Source organism: Cavia porcellus, unplaced genomic scaffold (assembly GCF_034190915.1).
Source record: "Cavia porcellus strain 051 isolate PalLab524CR breed Dunkin Hartley unplaced genomic scaffold, mCavPor4.1 scaffold_2, whole genome shotgun sequence".
Lineage (NCBI taxonomy): Eukaryota > Metazoa > Chordata > Mammalia > Rodentia > Caviidae > Cavia > Cavia porcellus.
In genome coordinates this window covers 29,259,963-29,282,189 of record NW_026947485.1, presented here as the reverse complement: position 1 = coordinate 29,282,189, position 22,227 = coordinate 29,259,963, and the positions used below count along the sequence as shown (strand labels likewise).

Genomic DNA, 22,227 nt, shown 5'->3' with positions numbered 1-22,227 from the left:
CTATTTTACCAACTTTTATAAGCCTAAGCTAAACATTACATTTTTATTTATTTATTTATTTGGTACCAGGGATCAAACTCATGGCCTTACACTTGCCAAGCAGGCACTTATGCTGCTGAGCTAAATCCCTAGCCCATACATTTTTAAACAATTGTCAAAACTAGTAGTTGCCAGCATCCATGCACAAGAAAAAGACAACCTTAAATTTATATTAGACCAATGTATTATCATTAATGTATTAATGTCTTTCATTACTAAATACTGAAATAATGAAAATTATTTCTATGGAGGACTCATCCTGCCAATGTCAGCTGACATTACTTGGCTTATGTTTCAAACACAATGGAAAGCATATCTATGATGGTATCAAACCCTTACCTTGTCCTAGTGTTACTCAGTGAGTCATGGCTCACCTGACTTTGATGTTGAATAAAAAAGGAAAGTGCATACAGAGTCTAAAACAGTTTTAAAGACAAAAAATAGTCTTACCGTATGGTTCCAACAATACTCAAAAGTCTTTGACAAATAGAGGCTTTGATGAGGTGTTTATAAATATTTAGGTACAAACTGACTTTAAGTATACTGACAATTGAGTTTGGCATCTTCAAAAAATGTTTCTATTAATCTCAAGTGATGCTCATTATAATTTTTAAATCTCTGTTAAATGCATGTATTGAATTACTCACTATTCAAGTGTAGCAGCTGCTCCTTACCATTTATCACTAAGGGCTTCAACTGTCCGTTTTCTTCAACTTGTACTCTTTCTTGACCATTCTCAACAATTCTCTGTGGTGATTTTTCTACAATAATTTAAGTAGGAGTTGATGTAGATTTCAAGTTGTCAAATAATGCCACCAAATAATGTGGATAAAAGTAAAGTGAACCAAATGAATCAAATGAAGAAAACCCATCTCCAAAGGATGGAAATCCACTGATGGCAGATAAAAGCCTGCGCTGCTTCCTTGTAGACCTCTTTGGTGCTCTAAAGAGCTTTCAAATGGATCTTTGACGAAACTGAATGAAAACAGGTACTTTCCACAAAAATCTTCCCTGAAGACATCATCTAGGGTCCAGAACATGAAGCCAAATTCAAATGATCTGTCAGAATGGCTGCTACTTGCTCAATTTTATCCTTCTTGCCCATATTTGTCATAGATGTCCTGTTTTGACCATCTGATAATGGCTCATATGCCTTAGCTACATGTTTGAATATTTGCTCTTCTTTATTCACAGAACTTTAATCTGGATGCCACGTTAGTGCCATTTTCTGATATACTTTCCTGATGTCCCTGGGTGAAGCATGTCTTTGCATGCCTCCATGTTTTAACAGGTTGTGACCACCTTGCATCATAAAGGAAGGACATGGGGAGTGTATTTCTCATGGATCCAGCATGGTTTGGTTGGTTTGGGCTGCAGAGGTTCCTTCTCCTACTCTTAGAGGCTTTCAGTACTATAGTTCTAGTTAATCATCACCTAGGGGCTTTAAATGCTGAAGATTGGAAGAGATAAGCTGGCCAACAGTGTAGACGAAGAATTCCTACAACAAAGGTGAGTGAAAGGCATATGCCTGCACCTTGAGTTAGTCCTCCAAAATCTTATAGGTTACAATCAGACATTTCCCATTAGCTTTCAGAGCATCTTATTCCTGTCTCCGCAACTCTGAGGTCAATGAGAAAACATCACCTGTATTTGGTGATTGCTAAGTACCTTTTATTTGGAAATTCTCTGCTGGAAACCTTTAAAACTAGAGATACTGTAAGTTTATTCATTCATTCATTTAACATTTTCTTCTTCTTCCTGTGTGTCAGGCCCCATGTTTTCTTAGAAATGGAATGTGGGTGCTTCTTGCCTTTTTCCTCTTCCCATTGGCCAGAATACGGACACAGTGGGCAGTCATTTGAGATCGTTAGAAAAAAGGAAGCAAAATAAAAAGATAGAAGCTTGAGTTTCAGCGTAGTAGAATCACTGTATTTGCTCTGCATGGTTTGTATCTTGATTGTCAAATAAGAAATAAACTGAAATCTTGTTTAATTTACTAATATATTGGATCTTGCTGTTTACCTAAGCCTAGATGTTGACCAGTAGAAGTTACTATAATACATGGAGCAGCAAAATGATCCAAAGAAATTTTCAGAAAAGGAAAAATAGTCACCTATAATCATACTCTCCTAATACAACTATTTAAAAATGTGCATATTATCTTTTGACTCATTCACATACTTACGGTTTTACATAATTGTAATAAGTCCACATGGCATTTGATATTCTGCTTTTTTGATGTAATCATAAGTTACACATTCTTATATATTTTAACATAGTTGTAGGTTTTTTAGTGGCTTAAATGATTACAGTGTGTTGCTGGACTCTGATTTACAAATCTATCCAAAAGATACACTCATAAAAATAGGGTTTATTAAATGATTCTGTTGATTTTCCAAAGAATCTAGTAGGGTCTATAAATACCTTAGTTTAGCTTGACCCTGAAAAATGTACTTTATAGGATATGCAGATAATAAATAATAAATAATAGCTAGAATTATTATTGTTATTAGTATTGAATTCCACTTTTGTTTCTAGCAATGAGGAATTCAGGAATAAGATCTGGTTTGAAGTGATGGCTGAAGCAAGTTGGAAAACAATGATACAATCTTTTCTGAGTTATGCTGATAAATTCTGCTGTGCCACCTGTAGGACATCTAGTTATTCATTGTAAGATTTGTGAGTTGTGTCTATTCTTCACATATTCTAGGCTGGAAAGTTTCATACTACTTTTGTTTGCTCCATAAAATTATACCTTTCTTTCACAGTTTTGTATTCTCTGATTCTGAGGTACATCAATCCCTATTATTATTTTTTTCTGTCTTTTTCCTTTTTTATCAGTACCGGGGATCGAACTCACAACCACCGGGGATCGAACTCACAACCACACACTTGCAAGGTAGGCACTTTTGCCACAGAGCTAATCCCCAGCCTCTCAATCCCTATTATTAACAGTCAACTCCTTCTCCTGCTTCTCACCTTTAATTTTACCTCCCTTCTCCTTACTCTGATTGTTCACAGACCAGAAAAAATATTAAAGGTCTACAGTGACATGTTTCCTCCTAAATCCTCTTTTAAATAGTCTCCCCTTTGCCTAATGAAATTAATCATTTGTGTTAGTTAGCCTTTTGTTACTATAATAAAGAAAATAATAAATTTGTGAAAAGAAAAGATTTATTTTGGTTCATAGTTTTACAAGTTTTAAACTATGATTTCATGGTCCCCTTGCTTTGGGTAAAACAGCTTATAGTGGGAGGGAGTGTCAGAGAAAAACTGCTCACCTCATCACCAGGGAGCAAATGAGAAGAAAGAGCGGTCCCATTCTTCCCTTAAAGGCACACTTCCAATGACTAATGACCTCCTTCAAGGTTCCACCTTCCAAAGGCTTCATTCTTATCCCACTTAATACACATACACACATGCAGAGCTGAGAATGGTAGTGTGTGCCCATAGTCCTAGCACTTGGGAAGCTGAAGCAGGAGGATCAAAAGCGTAGGGCCAGCCTGAAATACTTAGTGGGATCCTGTCTATAAGTCTGTTAGAAATGAAAGTTCATTTGTTCAGCAACCATATGTGTTTAGCTCATCTTTACATCCTTCTGCCATCTGATATCTTTGTATCCTTCTCTATGCTTATGGCTGTTGAGTGAATCTAATTCTGTAGAAATCATCAGAAACCATTAGGATTTAATAGTAGGGATTGAGATACATCAGAATCAGAGAATACAAAACTGTGAAGGAAAAGTATAATTTTATGGAAGCAAACAAAATTAGTATGAAACTTCAGTCTCTATATTCAGTTCCTTCCTTGTCTTTTATATATTATAAAATATTAGAGGTTATGCCTACCTGGCCTCAAATTTCAGTTCCAAAAATGTTTTCCTGACTGGTCTCTGGGTATTCTCCAAATAACCAGGTTTATATTTTGCTTTCTAGACATTTACTTATCATTTTCAGTTTCATCCACTGACAATCTTACAGAAATCTATGAATATTAGTTGAACAAATAAAATTCTGGTCCAGTAGTTTATGCATAGAGAATTAAATTTAATGGGTATTTACAACCTGGTTCTATAGCTATTACGGGAACAGCATTATCATATAACAGAGATGAGGACATTCATTTTTCTTACTGAAAGGTGTGTCTGAACTATAAATCCCTACCCTAAGTCAGTCTTGTAAAAGCCAAATGTGAACATAAGAGGTAACAGTAGCAGGGAACAGCCTCTTTTAAAACATGTGAATGAGAATAATGGGCTTAAGGGACCATTTGCCAGCCTCGGGGACATTAGGAAAGCCAGTTTGGGCCATCAGACTTTTATGGGAGAGCAGAGCCGTAACATTAATCCTTACAGAATCTTCATCTAGTTTCTGGATACTCTATTGAGTGACTGCCCCAATTGAGGTCAAAGATTGGGCCTTTCAGAGTCAGAACAATCTGTACGAGAGGTATATTTTTGTTTCTTAAGTAATAATATACAGTTAGACACTGGCGACCCATATGCCTCAGAGATTTTGGATGAGATGTGAGACTAAAACCCAGTATTTCCCATAATGTGTAGGAACTGCATTGTTTTCAGTGTGCTGTGCCTTTTATTATGGGATTCTTTTATTAGTCTCCATGATTGTTGGCTAATGAGGCCCAGTTGAGAAAGGATACAAATTGGTTATAAATATCACTTTTATTCTAAGAGAACCAACGAGATAACCAGAATAGTAGCTTATATACCATGCTTTTCAATTTATCAGTATTCAAAAATATCCTAAAAATTTTCTATAGGCCTCATTTAAAAAAAACAAATAAACTAATTGGTCTGAGTACCCCACTTCAGTAGCACATATACTGAGCTGGAACTAATTAACCTGAAAGTATGTTAATGGTTAGATAATATTACCATAAAACAGGAAATTCAAGTTTGATTTCTAGCACACTGCAGTCACTGTTGAGCACCTTAAAGTATCTGTGTTTTTTTTAGGTTTATGAACTTGGAAATAATGTCTTAAACTCATAATAAGGCATTGACGCTGAATTAGATTAATAATCAGTAAATATGGAAACTGAGCAACTGAGTAAGTTATTAAGTGCATTTGCTTATAACTAAGACTAGTGGAAATTAAATTACTAAAGCCTTTTAGAATATATTTTGAAAATACCTAATAAAAGTCAGAGAAATAATATTGGGGGAGGGAAAATATAGTTCTACTTTGTACTATCAGTCTGATTTTTTTGTGAGATTGTTTTATGTAAGCATATTTAATTAAGTAAATTAAATATTTATTTTTATTTTTTATTTAGAGATAGTGAAATCCAACAAAACAAAACAGAACAAAGGCAATCAAAACAAAGCAGTGAAATTGATACCAAACTTCAAAGCAGGATACTGGGAAAACAACAGTATATCTTGTTATCTTCACGTTAGTTGTCCATTCCATCAGGTATAGCAAAATCAAACCAAAAACAAAACAGAATAAAGCCACTCAAAACAGAACATTGAATAGAACAAAACAATTAATTGGAACAAAGCAAAACAGTGAGAATAATATTGGATTTCAAAGACAAGATAAAAGAAAATCCCCATATAAGCTATATTATATATGGTCATCTTCCCAAAAGAGGATCCTGACCAAGACAGGCTCAGACTGCTGACCCTGCTGACCGCAAAATCAACCAACAATACAAGCATTTAGTTGCTTTATGTACCTTAGTTGCTATCAACTCAGCCTGTCCTTCCAACTAGCAGGTTATTTATGGGGGCGTGGGGGTGTGGGAGGCGGGATTTGATTCTCAGCCCACATAACCATAGATTTACTGGGAGACATTGACTTTTCTCATCCTGGAAGCTGCAGGCTTGCATGACTTACCAGAAAGGCTGGCTGGTTGGCTTCTTGTTGGATCCTTCTAGTTCATACATGGCTGATTCTTGGGAGATGCTGACTTTTCTCCTAAATTAAATAATTAAAAACAAATAATTCTGCACCTTTAAAAAAGTGGGTAAGGAAAATTTCTTATGTTTATTCCACACAGCATTTGTAGACCAATTACACTGTACAGATTTAACTTTTAGAGTGTTAACAATGGCTTAGTGTACCATGCTAACAATTGTAACATGGACAGGCATATTCTGAATTCTGCATTGAGGACATAATAGTACAAATAAAAATGCTTCTGGCCAATTTTGAAGCACGGTTAAGAAAACTTTGGATGGTTGTATCTTTCCATCTTACATTTCTTTATCAAGTTGCGCTCTAACCACTAATTCAGGGACAAGAATAAACACCAGGCAAAAACTGCCTCCAAATCTCCAATAGGAAGGTAATAATCTTCTTAAAGTTTCTGTTACTATAGGAATGTGCTGGAAAATCTTGAAGAGATTTTAGAAAGAGAAGAAAAAAGATAACTCTAAGAAACCAGCCTTAGAAATATGGCACTAATAAAATATCTTAAATTTATCTTTCATTTTGTCTTCTGAAGATACTTTACATTTGTCTGTTGTAAGTTTACTTACAGCTTCAGTCATTCTTCATTAGTGGATACTTTTAATTTTTTATGTAAGAAATTTTACAATTTTCCTATTCAAATTTTTTTATAAACACTGCTTCATCCAAGTATTCTGCACAGTAAATTCAAATGGGAAAAGATTTTATTAAGACCATGTGAAGACTCACTTCAATTTGTTAACTTTAGATTAACACATTTTGCTATTTCAGTTGATCATATAATACCCTGCTTTTAGTTAACAGAGTAGATTCTACATCAGAGGCATTCTAAGATAATCTGATAACAATGACTGTGTTAGGATTGGTACATCAAAACACGGCACCTTGGCATTTGAGAAAACAGCAAAAGTTTCTCTGCCTTTTGCCAAACCCATATATCTATTCTCATACAATGCCCTTGCCCCTGTGTCAGGATGGAAGGGATGTTTCTCCCTACTCAAGGTCAATCTCTCTATCTGTGATTTGAATTCTAGCGTTTATTGTCTTCTCAGGAAATCTATGCTATAGATTTTCTCGTCTCTTTCTTGTATCTTAAATATTTATATTTTCTTCTTAACAGGATTAGTCCCAACAACTTCTAAACAAGTCTGTTTTACCAATTATAAAAAGGTTCCTGGCTAATAATCTCTCCTCCCCAGGTAGTAGTTAGATAAATTCTATCAGTGCTTCTCTCCTGTCTGTTCTTTTAGCTGACCACATGGCTGAGCCCATAGGTCCTCATGTTTAATCAGGTTAGAGTCAAATCTTATAGACCAAGAGGACAGATACTCTGTCTCTTTCAAGTGGTCATATATATCTGCTTTACCCTCTTATGTGTGAATTCTCAGAGGGGAATTTTATTACCCAAATTTCCTTATTCCTAAAAATGACTCAATGTAGCTCCAAAATATACAACACTACTTTCCACAGTGTTTTCATAAATAAAATAATCCTTATAATCAGTGTATTTCACCATCTGTGTAACAGATTTTTGTCTTTTCTACTTATAGTTTTCAAACTTCATTTTAAAAACTTACAGCATGTCTAGGGGTATAAGCTCAGTGCTAGAATGCTTGCCTAGATTGCATGGGGCTCTGGGTTTGATCCTCAACACTGGAAAAAAAATAAAAAGCAAAAAAAAAAAAAACTCACCAAGAAATACTGTAAAATGCTAATCAAGTATGCAGTTCCACTGGGAAAAAATGAAATTACTCTCACATGTTTTATTGAAATTTTTAATATCAAGAGTTGACCAAAGAGGTGGGGGTATGGTTCAGTGGTAGGGCACTTGCCTAACATGCAAGGAAGAGGAGTTCCATCCCTGTACTGGAGAAACATCTTTTCTCTTATTTTGAAAGTATTTAGTAACTTATGTGGCATCCACTGCCATGGGAGTTAATACAATTTAATAAAACAGTAGTGAATATTTGTAAATAAACAATAAGTGCTTTATTTTACTACACAACTTATGATTATGTGTATCAGTAAAAAAAGAAACTGAGTATGTTTGCCCCACATGGAAAAAATTTTAAAGCATTGAGGAAAAGAAAAGGATACATTTCTGACTCAAGCTGATCAGAAGATACATTTTAGGAGCAGAATTTCAGTTACATATCTTCAGATAACAATGTAACACAGGCAGCAAGAATGGCTGCTGGCATCTGGATTTTATGATGGTTTTCTATTTGTTGCTTCATAAAGCAATCACAGGGGCAAATCCCATGAACAATGGAAAATGTTGTATTTGAAAAATTCCACTATTAAGTTCCTGTGGATGAAACTTTCCTTTACAAGTAGTAAAATAATAAAGGCTGATTCTGAGTGTGTGTGATGAGGTAGTAGAGGGCCCTATGATGAAACTGACGAATTTTCATTTACCTGGAACACAGGTTCACTCTAAGTGACATTTCTCTCCAGAGAGTTAGCATAATCTAGGTACTGCATTCCAAGATTTTTGTTACTAAAAATAAACAGCTGAAAATAATTTTCAATGAAAATACAGTAATATCTTGTGACAATGGATACAAACACTCAAAAAAAAAAAAGATAGGCCTCTTAAAATATTGAAGTTTAGCCTACTGTTATACATTTTTTACTTAGTATAAACTTTACAGTATAAAAGGTATATGTAATAGGAAACTCGTTAAAATAAAAGACAATTTAACTTTACAAATGCATTTAAAATTAATTGCTCTTTGTAGATAATGAAAGTATTGATATGTTTATACTGGATTGCATTAAATTGTTAGGAAAATTATAAGCTTCAACAATGGTTCTATCACATTATTTTAAAGTATCACAATCTCAGCACTGTATGCTCTATAAATTCCAATAACTTTACAATTGCAAAGATAAGTTCCAGATTCAAAAAAACACGGAATGCTTCATGAATTTGCATGTCACCCTTGCGCAGGGGCCACGCTAATCTCTATGTAGTTTAATTTTAGTATATGTGCTGCCGAAGTGAGCATAAGGCTGCTGTTATAAATTTTATCAAACCACAACGTAATTTTTTCACAACATAATTTCTAAAAGTTTCCTGAATAAAACACTACAGTTTTTAAAAATTATATATTTAAAAAATTATATATTTTTTGTTTGAAATGTTTCTGAACTCCATCAGAAAGATTTTATTCCAAGCATAAACATTTCAAGGAAAAAAGAAACTATTTTGGCAGTTGGGAATAACTTCAGAGATTTCTGGGGGAATTCCTCAAGGCTGGACTACCATAATTACTATCTTTTGTATGAGCTATCAAACTGTAAACTGAGCATGTGGCACATGTTTGTAATCCCAGAACTCAAGAGCTAAGGCAAAAATATCAACATGAGTTTCAGGTCATCCTGGGCTACATAGTAAGTTCAAGGGTAGCCTGCAACCCATAGTGAGACCCTGTCTCAAAAGAAACAAATGAAACAAAAACAAACAAACAAAACTATTTGTTAGTTAAGCCAAAAGTTCAGGAATGAGAGTCTTAGTAACTTTTGTTGATGAATCATATTTGATATATGAAGAAACTAATAATTATATACATTAATAAGTAAACTAAAATCAGACATTTATATTGTTTCTATGAATAGTCCTATTAACTAAAATGGCATTTAATAGTATGATTACATATGCTGGCTCTATTGGTTAGAAATCTTGTTCATTTTATATACTTTGTAGCTAGGCATATTAGTTTCCTACTGCTGGTGCATGATCACAAATTCAGTGGCTTAAAACAGCACACATTTATTATGGTACAATTCTGGAAATCAGGAGTTCAAAAATGGTTTTCATTGAGCTACAATCAAGGTGTCAGCCTGGCTGTGTTCCTTCTGGAGACTCCAGGGGAGAATTCTCTATCTCTAGCTTCTGGAGACCATTTACATTCCATAGCTTTGGGCTCCTTGTGTTTTCAAAAACATCAGCATGCACCTTAATTTAGCTCAGTGGCATAAGCGCCTGCCATGCAAGCAGGCAGTCATAGTTCGATCCCTGGTACTGATAAAAAGGAAAAAGACCAAAAAAAAAAAAGTCTCTTTGTGTTTCTTTTTCTCTTCTTCCTGCCTATAATCTCTCAATCTCTCTCTCTCTCTGCCCCTCCCCCACCCCCCACCATTGAGACAGGGTCTCACTCGGTAGCCCAGGCTAGGAGCTTTACAACTCCTCCTGCCTCAGTCTCTCAAGTGCCAGGATTACAGGTATGCGCCTTCTGTGTTTCTTATCACTTTCTTTCACTCTCTGAGTCTGATTCTTTATCCTTCCTATAAGGACATTGCCCATTACACTGGGCCCACCTGGGATAATTCAGGATAATTATCCTATCTCAAGATTTTTAATCACTTCCACAAAATCCCTTTTGCCATGTAAGATAACATATCAATTGGTTCTGGCATTAGAATATTTAAAGCTTCATGGTCATTATTCAGTCTAGTGCAAATAGATCCAATAATTGTTCCAACTCTTCACTCCCTACCCAGAAATAGGATATTTATATACTATACTTTCTGGTAATTTTGCTGTGCCTTTTCAATACTTATAGTTCAGGACAATTTCCCAATCCTTGACTTTGGAATTGATCTGTATTATTTTGGCCTATGAGATTTTAGCAGTTCCAACACACTGAAAGATCTGGAAGGTTCTTCTGATTCTGCCTGTTCACTTGTACTTCTGTTGTGATAAGAAGAACATTTCTGAGAGAAAATTCATGTGGTATACAGGTGAATGCCCTAGCTGAGTCTGCCCTCACTCAGTTAATTCTCTGTCAACCCCTGGTCAATCCACATATCTCTTCAAATACATTATTGTTAAGGCAGTGAATTTTTTTCTGTATGACTAAATATCTCAAACCTTTATTTTTTATTTTAAAGAGAATAAAAGCAAACAAAATAGAACAAAGTCAATCAAAACAGAACAATGAAAGCAATACAGGACTTTGAATCAAGATAGGAAATCAGTAATAGCTTGTTATGTTCAGAGTAGCTGCCCATACTATCAGACATAATAAAATCAAACCAAAAAAAAAAAAAAAAAACCGAATAAAACCAAACCAAATAAAACAATGAAAATGATACAGGACTTCAAAACAAGATGATAGGAAATTAACAATGGCTACCATAATGCCTGTTATCTTCAAAATAGCTGTCCAGACCATCTGACATAGGCATGTAATATTAACCAAACAATACAAGAACTGAGCTGCTTCTTTACTACAGTTGTTCTCTCTTCTGAAATTTCAGGTATATGACTTCTACTATCTATTATGTCTGTGTCTTCTCAACTTGTTCTGTGTGGGCTGAAAGTCTGAGATTGTATTTTGCTCCTTCATCTTGACATTTTTCTGTTTCTCCAAAGCAGCCCATTGTTGCATGTCGATGTCGCTCCTGGCCGGCAGGAAGGACACACGACAAAGTCTGGCAGTGGACAACCTTTTCTTTTATTTTCCTTCTCCGTACAGCCTGCCCTGGGATCGCTCCCAGCCGAAGCCTCCTTTGGTCCGCTCCCCGCGGCTCCTTCTAGGCTTCTACTTCCGGGCTTCTTCTTCCCCCCCAGGGGTGGCACCAGTATATATACGGATACAGTGTCCAATCATGTTAAAGTAAGCAAGGCAAGCTGATTGGCTAACATCATCAGTTGCCAGGCAGACTATATTGTTGAGCGGGTTGCTTACGCGGTAAGCAGGAAACTAACGTGCTCGATGGGAGGGGTAATCTACCTCAGGCTTTACTCTTTACTACAGGCCTCACGTCCGCCAAGTGAGGCGACCGGGCTCGGGGCTGCGGCTCCCAGCATCTCCCCCTTTTTTATTTTTTATGAATGTGCGCATCGTAGCCCTTCCTGGACTGGGTGCAGAGGCTTATGCCCTATGCGTAGGCCCACCATAGGTCCTTGGCTTAGACCCTGGTCGGCCGTCCCATGGTCTGCCAAGGCCCTGAGGCCCTCGTCCTTTTTCTAGGGCCAGGCACAAACTGGACGGAACCTGGATGCACACAAGCTTGCACTCATTTTCTCTCCGTAAAGAAATCCCCTCGGAGAGAAATTTAGACCTGGGCAGCATCTAACAGTCCAGCGGCTTACGTGCAGGATGGGGTAGGGCCTGGCTTAGGTTGAGTCGCACCGGGGGAGTACGCTCTTACCCGTCATTGACTCTCCTACCCAGCTATGTCATAATTTTTTAGAGGAGGAGTGTGGGAAGCTCACCGTCCCTAGACTCGGTCGTAGGCTAGGCGAGCGAGCCATGCATATGCCTGAGGATCTTCTTGTCCATTTCGGGCTACCGCTATTTCTATTCATCTTGTTGGTTGGTCTGTGATGGATCTCCGGTAGGGCAGGTCTGATCTTCAGTCGAGGGCTTTGTCGCCCGTGTTAGTCTCTCCGGTACCCACAGTGGTTCTCGTCCCGATTCCTGTGGGAAAACACAAACCGCGCCTCGGTTCCAGCTGACCACTGGATCTGGGCCCATCCATTGTCCTGTCAGGACATCTTTCCACTTCACCCACCCTTTATGGTTGGGGGAAGGGTTGCAGTGCTCCACGGCTGGGGAGCAATTATCATTATTTAAATTTAAAAAATTGTGTGTGAATAGTGCCATGGATAATCGTGCCTTTGGGGCCAGGCCTTGGCCTACTCCCCCTTTTTGTTTTTGTAAAATTTTTTTGAGGCTTTTATGAGCCCTCTCAATGATTCCTTGACCTTGGGGATTATATGGGATATCATGTTTTAATTGAACCTCCATCATTTTGCAGAACTCATTGAAGGCTTTGCCTATATAGGCTGGTCCATTATCAGTTTTTAATATTTTTGGTTTGCCCCATGCGGCCCAAGCCGCCAGGCAATGATTGATCACATTAGACACTTTTTTACCTGTTTCTGCTGTTGCGAATATGACGTGAAATCTGACACATAGTGGGACTGTTGGCCATACCTTGGGGCAGCGTTATCTACTCGTATCTGAGATCAGGGCTTTTTTGGTTAATGGTGGGTAAAGTAAAGGCGAACCTATGAGTGTCCTCTGGATGCAGGGGGATTGAGAAGAAACAGTCTCTAAGATCTATAACATAAACTGGCCAGGACTGAGGGATGGCTGAGAGAGCTGGCAGCCCCCTCTGGACCGCCCCCAGGGACTGCATCTGCGCGTTGACCGCCCTTAGATCATGGAGCAGCCTCCATTTGCCAGACTTTTTCTTAATTATAAAAATGGGGGTGTTCCATGGGGAGGTTGACGGCTTAATGTGTCCTAATCTAAGTTGTGTACTGACTATTTTTGACAAGGCTAGTTTCTCCTTAGGCAGGGGCCACTGAGGTACCCAAACCGGATCATTTGACCTCCAGGTGATTTTGATCGAAGTGGGTAGGAGAGCTTCTTTAGCGGCCCCTAAGAAAAACCCAGCCCTTGCCTACCTTTTTTGTTTTCTACTGGTATTGGGGATGTCCGACCCTGTAGGGCATTGCCCAAGCCTTTGCCGGGGGTATATCCCTGGTTTCTGAGTATATCTTTAGCCTGGGGGGAGCAGTTTGACGTAAGCGTGACATCCATCTGAGTGAGGATGTCCCTTCCCCATAGAGACACTGGCAACTGCAACACAAATGGTTGGAAATGGCCCTGATGACCCTCCTCATCGCACCAGAGCAGGGTTGAAGCACTAACCTGAGGAGCTGACACCATCCCCAGGCCCTGCAGCGTGTTATCTGCAGTGTTGGTGGGCCAGTTGGAGGGCCAATCCTTTCTAGAGATAATGGAACGGTCAGCTCCTGTGTCTAGGAGCCCTGTTATATTTTTGCCATTGACCTTAAGTGAGAGCATGGGCCTTTTATCAAGTATTATATGGAGTCCCTCGAAGACTTCCCCTGAGGAACCGAAACCTTGACTTTCTCTAATTTTCTGCTTTGAGGGGAATCTCTTGTGGAGACTGGGGAGCAGCAAGAGCTGCGCTATCTTGTCCCCTTTATTGATTACCATAGTACCCACAAGAGATTGAACCATAATTTTAATGTGTCCTGTGTAGTCTGAGTCTATGACCCCCGGGACTACTATGAGACCCCGAAGGGCCGTGGAGGATCTCCCGATCACCAGACCCACGGAATTTTCGGGTAACGGTCCCTTAAAGGTGGTTTCAACCACTTGAACACCCATATCAGGCACTAATATAAGTCCGGAGGCGACACTGAGGTCCACACCTGCTGACCCAGGGGTGGCCCTTGTTGAAGGCTGCCATCTTGAGCTGTCCTGTCTCTGGGGCGGGGGCCCGCCTGTGAAGGGGGCCCCCTCTGGCCGTTTTTTTGGCCCTCTAGCATCTCGTCCACAAATACGGTTGCCCTGAGCATCAAAGACCGACCTACACTCCTCAGCTTTGTGTGATCCCCTCTTGCATCGCCCACAAACATATGGTTCTTCATTCCTAGGGCGAGGCCTAGCATCTGCATTGTTTGGGCAATGACGTTTAATGTGTCCTGGCTCCCCGCAGGCAAAACACCCTTTAGCCTTATATTCCCCTTCTAACCCGCGAGGTCCCCTCTGCTGTACAGCCGCGGCCAGGAGAGCAGCCACTCCCGAGTTGGAGAGCGGCCCCCCTATCTCTCTATATATCCTAATCCAGGCGTTGAGGTCCTTGTTCTTATGAGGAGCTATCGCTGCCTTGCACTCCTTTGTATATTGCTCAAAAATCAGCTGCCTTACCAGCGGTCGAGCCACTCCCGGATCAGAAAATATCTTATCGGCAGCATCTTGCATTCGGGCCACAAAGTCAACAAATGGCTCTGTGGTACCCTGAATTATTTTTGAAAGACACAAGGAGGCTGTTCCGGCACCACTTACCTGCTTCCAGGCGCGGAGCCCTATGGCATTGATTTGTTCATAGACAGCGCCGGGGAACTGAGTCTGATCATCAGCGTGCCGACCTTCTCCCATAAGCATTTCCTTGTTCCACCCCCGGTTTCCCCGACTGGCGTTTCTCTCAGCCTGCTCTGCAGAGAACTCTGCGTACCAGGCTCGCCAATCCAGGTAACTACCCGAGGGCAGACACGCCTTTGCCAGCTGAATCCAGTCCGCGGGGGTGAGGGGCCCAGAAGACAGGTTCTCCAGCATGGCAATGGTGTAAGGCACAGTCGGCCCAAAGGTTGTAACTGCATTTTTAAGTTCTCTAATCTGCTTTATCTCAAAAGGCTCCCATGCATTACGTCCCTGGCCCATAGCTACTTGTACAGGAAATATCCCGTGGGGGCCACTATCTATCCCAGGTGGTGGATGTACCTCATGAGACAAACGTCCCCCCTGCCATAGCCGCCTGTAAAAATACCGACCCGCCGGCGGCGGAGCATAAGACGGCGGCCATGATTGGGCGGAAAATGGGGGCCCGTGTATCACTTCCTGTTCTGGCGAAGGGGAAGGGAGCTCCCGGGCGGCCGCCTCGTGGCGAGGGATCGCTTCCGGGAACAGCCCCCAGGGTGGGGCGGAAGGCTTCGCCTCCCTCTCGCGCCGGGGAGCGCTCAGGAGCTCTCTACTCCTCCGCAGACCAAGTTGAGCGGAGCGCAATTCACGGCACAACGCTGGGAAAGAACCCTGCGACTCCTTATCGAGCGACTTAGGCTCCTGACAGCTGGTCTCTTTGGCCTCCTTGCCATTCAACTTTCCCTCGTCCTCGGAGTCAGACGACTCCGAGGCTAGAGCCCCGTCCTTCTCCTTAGCATCTTTGTTCCCCTTGACGGGCCCCTCTCGGGAGCTCCCCGACTGGGCCTGCTCAAATACCCTGCGTACTTTTGTAAGCTCTTGAGAGCTTTCTCCACAACCACCCTCGCTCTTAGTGTTGCTACCTAGCATGTTTCCCATCTTTTAATATGTTACTCACCGCGTGAGGCCCAAGGAATCCGCCACTTACGCGTGAGCCTGAGGGGAGTCTAAAAGCCCTGTAGGTGCGCGCCACCCAGAGCCCAGGCTTATCCCCAACTCACCTGTCTCGCAGCTCTGTACTGGAGCGTTGTCCGCTGTCACGTCTCGGGGGTGATCAGTCCCCGTGCGGACCTCCAAATGTCGATGGTCGCTCCCGGCCGGCAGGAAGGACACACGACAAAGCCTGGCAGTGGACAACCTTTTCTTTTATTTTCCTTCTCCGTACAGCCTGCCCTGGGATCGCTCCCAGCCGAAGCCTCCTTTGGTCCGCTCCCCGCGGCTCCTTCTAGGCTTCTACTTCCGGGCTTCTTCTTCCCCCCCAGGGGTGGCACCAGTATATATACGGATACAGTGTCCAATCATGTTAAAGTAAGCAAGGCAAGCTGATTGGCTAACATCATCAGTTGCCAGGCAGACTATATTGTTGAGCGGGTTGCTTACGCGGTAAGCAGAAAACTAACGTGCTCGATGAGAGGGATAATCTACCTCAGGCTTTACTCTTTACTACAGGCCTCACGTCCGCCAAGTGAGGCGACCGGGCTCGGGGCTGCGGCTCCCAACAGTTGCATCCCAGGTGTTTCCTGCATTGGCTGCCAGTCCCTCAGTAGTCTGGATTGGACTAGGTACCTGGGTTAATACAATCTGTGGTTCCTGGAGTGGTGGAGACACAGGGTGGTGGTTCATCAATGCTCCACTGATGGTGGTAGATTTGGGACATGACTTCTTCTCTAGGCCTACACTGGGATCACTGGATTCCTCTGGTGATTTCTTGTTGCCTCTGGTGGTTTCTTCTCTGGGCCTGCACTGGACTCATCAGATGTCACCAGTGCCACTGGCACAGAGACTTGGAGTATGGCTTCTTCCTATTAAATCCATTTGTTCACAGGTATGGTTCAGTTCTGATATTTCTTTGCTGATTTTCTTTCTAGTTGATGTTTCTCTGTGACAATGGGGTATTGAGGTCTCCTGTTACAACTGTGTTATTGCTCATTTGATTTTCCATGTCTAACAGTAACTGTTTTACATAGTTGGGTGCTCCTGTACTAGGTGCATATATATTTGTGATTATTATGGCATTTGTGCTGTCAACAACTTTCTCATTGACCCCAGTTAGTTTTGTGTTATTCTTCTTTGCTTCATCTTGTTGCTATTGGATTGATTTCTCATGGTCCCTTACTATTTTAAAGATAACTTTGTTTTCATGATCACTAGCTGTATTTCTGTCTTTAAAATCTGAAATTCTATCCTTTCCTTCATTCAACCTGTTGCATATATTTTCAGTGGAGGTTTTAATTTCTTGATCTCTATTTGGATCTGTTTCATGGATTCCATTTCTCTCGTATGTTGGGCATTTTTTTCCCATTATTTTGTAAGCTTATCTATTCTGTTGTGTCTTCTCTATTGTTTAATTTTCAGCATCATTTCTTTTTGTACCTGAGAGATCATTGTGTAGCCTTTTCCACTTATTTTTTCACTTCTGTTGTTAATGTTTCATAAAGTTCCAGTGTTTGACTTCCAATTTCATCCATCTCACTGAGTTTCAGGCCTGTCCTGGATGGGGAGGACTGGGGCTGCACCTCGCCTCTGCATCTTGCCATTCTCCACCTTCTTTTTCATTTATTTTGTCTTCTATGTTGATGCCCACCAACCTCTCATACATATATAGCAGTACCACTAGCATTGAGGCTTGTCTCATGGAAAAAAGATGTCCATTCCTTAGGGATGTCCTCCAGATCTAGTTGGTTCTTTATAGCTATCTCAAGAACCTGACTTCTTCTGGTGTTTACTGTTCTGTGGTAATGTCCACGTTACAACCAGAGATGTGCTGGGTCTGATCCAATCTTGGCCACTGGATGTAGGGGCTGGGAGTGGTCTTCTATCAGTGGAGTTCTCCAGGTTTCAATTGCTGTCCTCTTGCTGCTGCTTCAGATGCTTCCGTGTTACTGGACTCACTGATTACTTTGCCCTCCAAAGGTGTATGTGCATTTGTGTGCCAGGCTGTTGTCCTGGGTCTTGGGGTTCCCACTGGACTTGCACTGTTACAGCCAGCTCTGCCTTCCGGGAGGATAATGAAGGAGGTCCAGAGCATGAACTCAGTCTCCCAGCCAGCCCCACACTCAGTGGATGTAATGGAGGGGCACAGTGTGCAAATTTACTGTCTTCCAGCTGGCCCACCCTCCAGGATGCAATGAAGGAGGCCCAAATTCCAAACTCACTGTTTTCCAGTTATCCCCACCATCAGGGATGTAAGGGAGAGGTGCAGAGCATGAATTCACTGTCTTCTAGCCATTACACCCTCTGGGATGCAGTGTAGGATTATTTGATTATGACTGATTATATTTAAGTGCTTATATCTTTTTCTACCACTGTGCTGCACAAGTTTTAATTTTCTCGTCTATTATTTTGAAATATACTTTTACCTTCAGATGTGTACTATTTTGTTTAAGTAAAATTTTCAAAAAGTTATTTTTTCTGAAATGGGGGAAGTGTGTTCCTCACCATGTTACCCAGGCTAGCCTTGATCTCACTATCTTGCTGCCTCAACTCCTCTGGTAGCTGGGACTACAAGGTACATACCACTGTGCTGGGATAGTAAAACTTTTTAAAATGTTATTGGAATGACTTTGAAAACATTTAACCTTGCCAAATTGATAGATGGTATAAATAGCTCTTAATTCATTTAGGTACTGGTGTAACAGTACAGGCATTATAGATGTGTATTTTTCTGTATAGAAAAGTGTAAGCCAAAGTATTTTCCTCAGGTGACCTTCAAGTTGGTTAGCATGCTTTTCTGTTTCCCCTGAAAATGTTCTATATGTCTGAAAATTATTTTCCCCAGCAAGTACATAGCTGTATTCTATTTGGAAATATAAAATGAGAACTACCTTATTCTAGCATGTAGCAGTCAATAAGAGAAATCATATTATTTGGAAAAGATTAAGAAAGTCCCAGTAAGTTAAAGTTTAATAATTATATATTTGAAAGAAAAATACAAAACTAATTCTTTACTTTTTTGAAAATAATTCAGATGACTATTTAAAAAGTAAAATCAAAAGCTCAAGAAAGATAAAGCAAGTTGGGTGAAGAGGCATCAGTTTTGTCAGCCCTTTATTCTTTTATACATAGATTCTGGGAGAGGTAAAATATTTGAAGTGATAAATATGATTTTAGAGCCAAAGTAAAGAACTTAAACAAGAAGGAAATTAAGTTCCCAATACTACATAGCAATGTGCCTTTAGAGTATTGAACGAATGGGCTGAAAGGTTGCAAAGCACATGCATATGGAACATTGCATCATGTTTTCCCTAGTGCCCAGAGACATGTCTGGGGCAATGCACAGGCTGTGAAGCCTGGTAGGTGTCAACAGTACTGACTCCATCTGCTTACCAAAATTCAGAATATAAAACCACATTAAGTAGTTATCTAACAAGAAATAAAAATCCAGGTTAGTTAAGTAGAAGTGTTTTAAAATTATACTGTTGGGAATGGAGTTAAATAGCATTATATTATGAAATGAGGTTGGACACATATTATAGGATGAGGCAGAAAATGGTTTAAAAATTAAATAGGGTGGAGAGGAGGAAGAGATGGGGGAATTTCTGAGTACTATAGGAATATAAAATGCAAAGCATAGGCAAATACACAAGGCAGTACTTAAAGTTTTGTAAATATGTTTATTTCCTGTTTTCTCAGTACTGTAATACTATAGAAAAAGGGGGAGAATTTGGTTGTCTTTTACATTTTATGTAATTTTATTCTTATTGGTATTAGAGTAGTCATTTGTAAAACACTACTGTTTAATATTGACAACTCTGAAAGTCACTGAAAAAAGTTAAATGGCAATTTAATGTTAACAGCTGCTTATGGTTATCAAATCCATCAAAGCCCTTCATGAATATATTAAGCACAAACCCACTAAATTATTGTTGCTGAAGACAGGTTGGTATTTTGAAATTGCCTAGTGAGAATAGGTACACTATAATAATATGCAGAATTTTCATCATAACTTACTATTTGTCTTTAGATAGGAAAAAACCCCAGACCTGTTTTAAGATAGTATTTTAGAACCTATGCCAATCTACCACTAAAGAAATCTCTAGAAGTGTATTAAAAAATCTTGTTTCATCCAACTCTGACTTGTTTTAACTGCTGCAATAACCAACAAAAACAACATTCCTATAACAAAAATAATTCAGTAAATAGTGCATATTGATCAAACTGAGCATATAAAAAGGCAAAATCTGAGTCCTCCAAAGTTTAATAAAGCAGCTGCATTTCAGTTACATTTTTCTAGAAGACTATCTTTTTATTAAATGTTGGTGGATGTTGTAGGGACCAGAGTTATCATCACAGAGAGCAGTGAATACTGCCTTATATACATCCAAGAACACCCTGCCTGCTTTACACTTTTAGAACTCAATTTCTTTTTTTGAAAGCCCATGCAGCCTACCTTCTCTTGGGACATATAGATTCTAAAATAATGTCTGAATTATCCAAAGCTCCAGAGTGTTTAATGCAGGTATTAGAAAATAAATCAACATAAACCAAGTGCAAGAGAGAGTTACCCACTTACCTTCTGAGTGTGATTGTTGGGATTTGGGCGTGTACAGGTCAGAGTCAAGCTTCGGAGACTAAATTTGCATGTTATTCCTTACATAAGCTAAAGGATAACTCTCTCTGTTATAAACCAGCAATAAAATGGAATTTTCAAAGTCCTTCAATTGTGTGTCTGAGGTAGAAAATATGATTCTGATAAAACTAATTAAAGGCAAAAATTAAAAATTCTTTACTTTTTGGGTAACTTCACCAAACTATGGAGATGTAAATAGTATCCAGGGAGAAGAGGGGCTTTGATGTAAACATTAGATTGTAATGAAGCACAATCATTTCTTATCATGTTCCTAGTGAACATACACTCCAGGGACTAAGCTTGGAGTCACAGGAATAAGACAGGGATTTGGGTTCTTTTATTCTCTGGAGATCCACACAGAATATAACATAAGGTTATAAATTGGTATAGTAAGAATGTGGCAGAGCTGTACTCAAGAGGGTTAGATGCCATCAAGATACGTATGTCTCTTTATTAAAAATAGGCAAGGTAAGGACTTGGTCCTGGAGGCCAAGCAGAATTTCAGTCACTTTGAAACAGGATAAAAGATGAAAGCCCAATATCATCAAAGCTGACCTTAAGTGTAGGGCTTGGGGTATAGTTCAGTGGCAGAACTGTTTGCGTGGTAAGGCCACTGAGTATTGGGAATCTGAAAAGGTAACTCAATTCAGCTAAAGGAAAAAGAGAGTAAGTGCACACTCATTGTTAGGTCCAAATTGGGATGAACAGTTCTCTCACCTTAATCCTAATTTGTAGAATCTTAGAGACATATATCTTGTTAATAACTCAAATCTCTATATGTTAAATTAGTTTTCTTATATTACAATGACTGGCCAGGACATCAAAGGGCCTGAGTATAGTTTTGTATATGCAAATGAGAGGGAGAGCAAGAAGGAATGTATTTATCTTGCTAATTTAATAAATTATGCTAATAAAATTAATAATTATAATCTATGCTGAGGATGTAGTTTAGTGGTAGAGTACTTGCCTAGCATGTGTAAAATTCTAAGTTTAGCACCTGGTCTCATAGGAAAAGAAAAAAAAAACCCTAAAACTTCAGCTTCATTTATGAGAACCTTTTGGTTCTGACTGCGTTTACTTTTAAGGGTAATGATTTCATATCAATAAATTCCAGTGAAAATAAATTTTTCCTGGTAACTGCCACACAATGATAAACTTACACTTATTAGCTCTAGAAAATTCAAATTAAAGAGAAAAATTTAGAAAATAAGACAACTCTTCTAAAAACTCTCAAGGAGGCATTACTAGATGACTTGAAAGATAGCAGGTTTAATTTTTTTTAATGCAAAGTAAAAGCAGTATCAATTGTATCTTTTATTTAACCTATTCTTTATTTACAAGTCTTGTCTTGGTTGCTCTCTCTTGGGTCAGTTGCTCTAGAAAAGTCAGTTGTTATGTAATGAGGACATTCATGCAGCCCTATAGAGAAGTTCACATTTCCAAGAACTGAAGAAGCCCTTTTCAAACAGCTGAAGAGGAATAAAGTTCTTCTGTTCTGAAGGCGAGCTATCTTCGAGTTAGAACTTCTGGCCATGATCAGGTCTATAGATGACCTTTCTCTTGACAGCTTCAGGGGAGCCTCTTCGCCAGATCTGTGTGACATACTAAGTGGTTTGTTTTAAACTGCTAAATTTTGTTATACAGCGATATATAACTACTACTACATTTAAGTATAATCTGTCTTTCATATGCCTATGAAAACTAAGCAAAT

At 39.6% G+C, this 22,227-nt stretch overlaps 1 protein-coding gene, 1 non-coding gene and 1 pseudogene across 2 annotated transcripts in view; 1 reads left to right on the top strand and 2 right to left on the bottom strand.

The window, feature by feature from the left end:
- Positions 1-678: 678 nt before the first annotated feature.
- Positions 679-1,312, bottom strand: LOC134473892 (dnaJ homolog subfamily B member 6-like; annotated as a pseudogene).
- A 1,605-nt stretch (positions 1,313-2,917) lies between these two features.
- The window catches only part of Skap2 (src kinase associated phosphoprotein 2), a 179,519-nt gene continuing 160,209 nt past the window's right edge, over positions 2,918-22,227 (top strand). Inside the window, exon 1 of the mRNA XM_063239690.1 lies at positions 2,918-2,938. The gene's annotated coding sequence lies outside the window, so the exon portion shown is untranslated. The remainder of the gene's footprint in view (positions 2,939-22,227) is intronic.
- On the bottom strand, positions 8,884-8,986 carry LOC111756244 (U6 spliceosomal RNA). Its single transcript, XR_002790722.1, has one exon. It is a non-coding gene; the product is annotated as a U6 spliceosomal RNA (small nuclear RNA).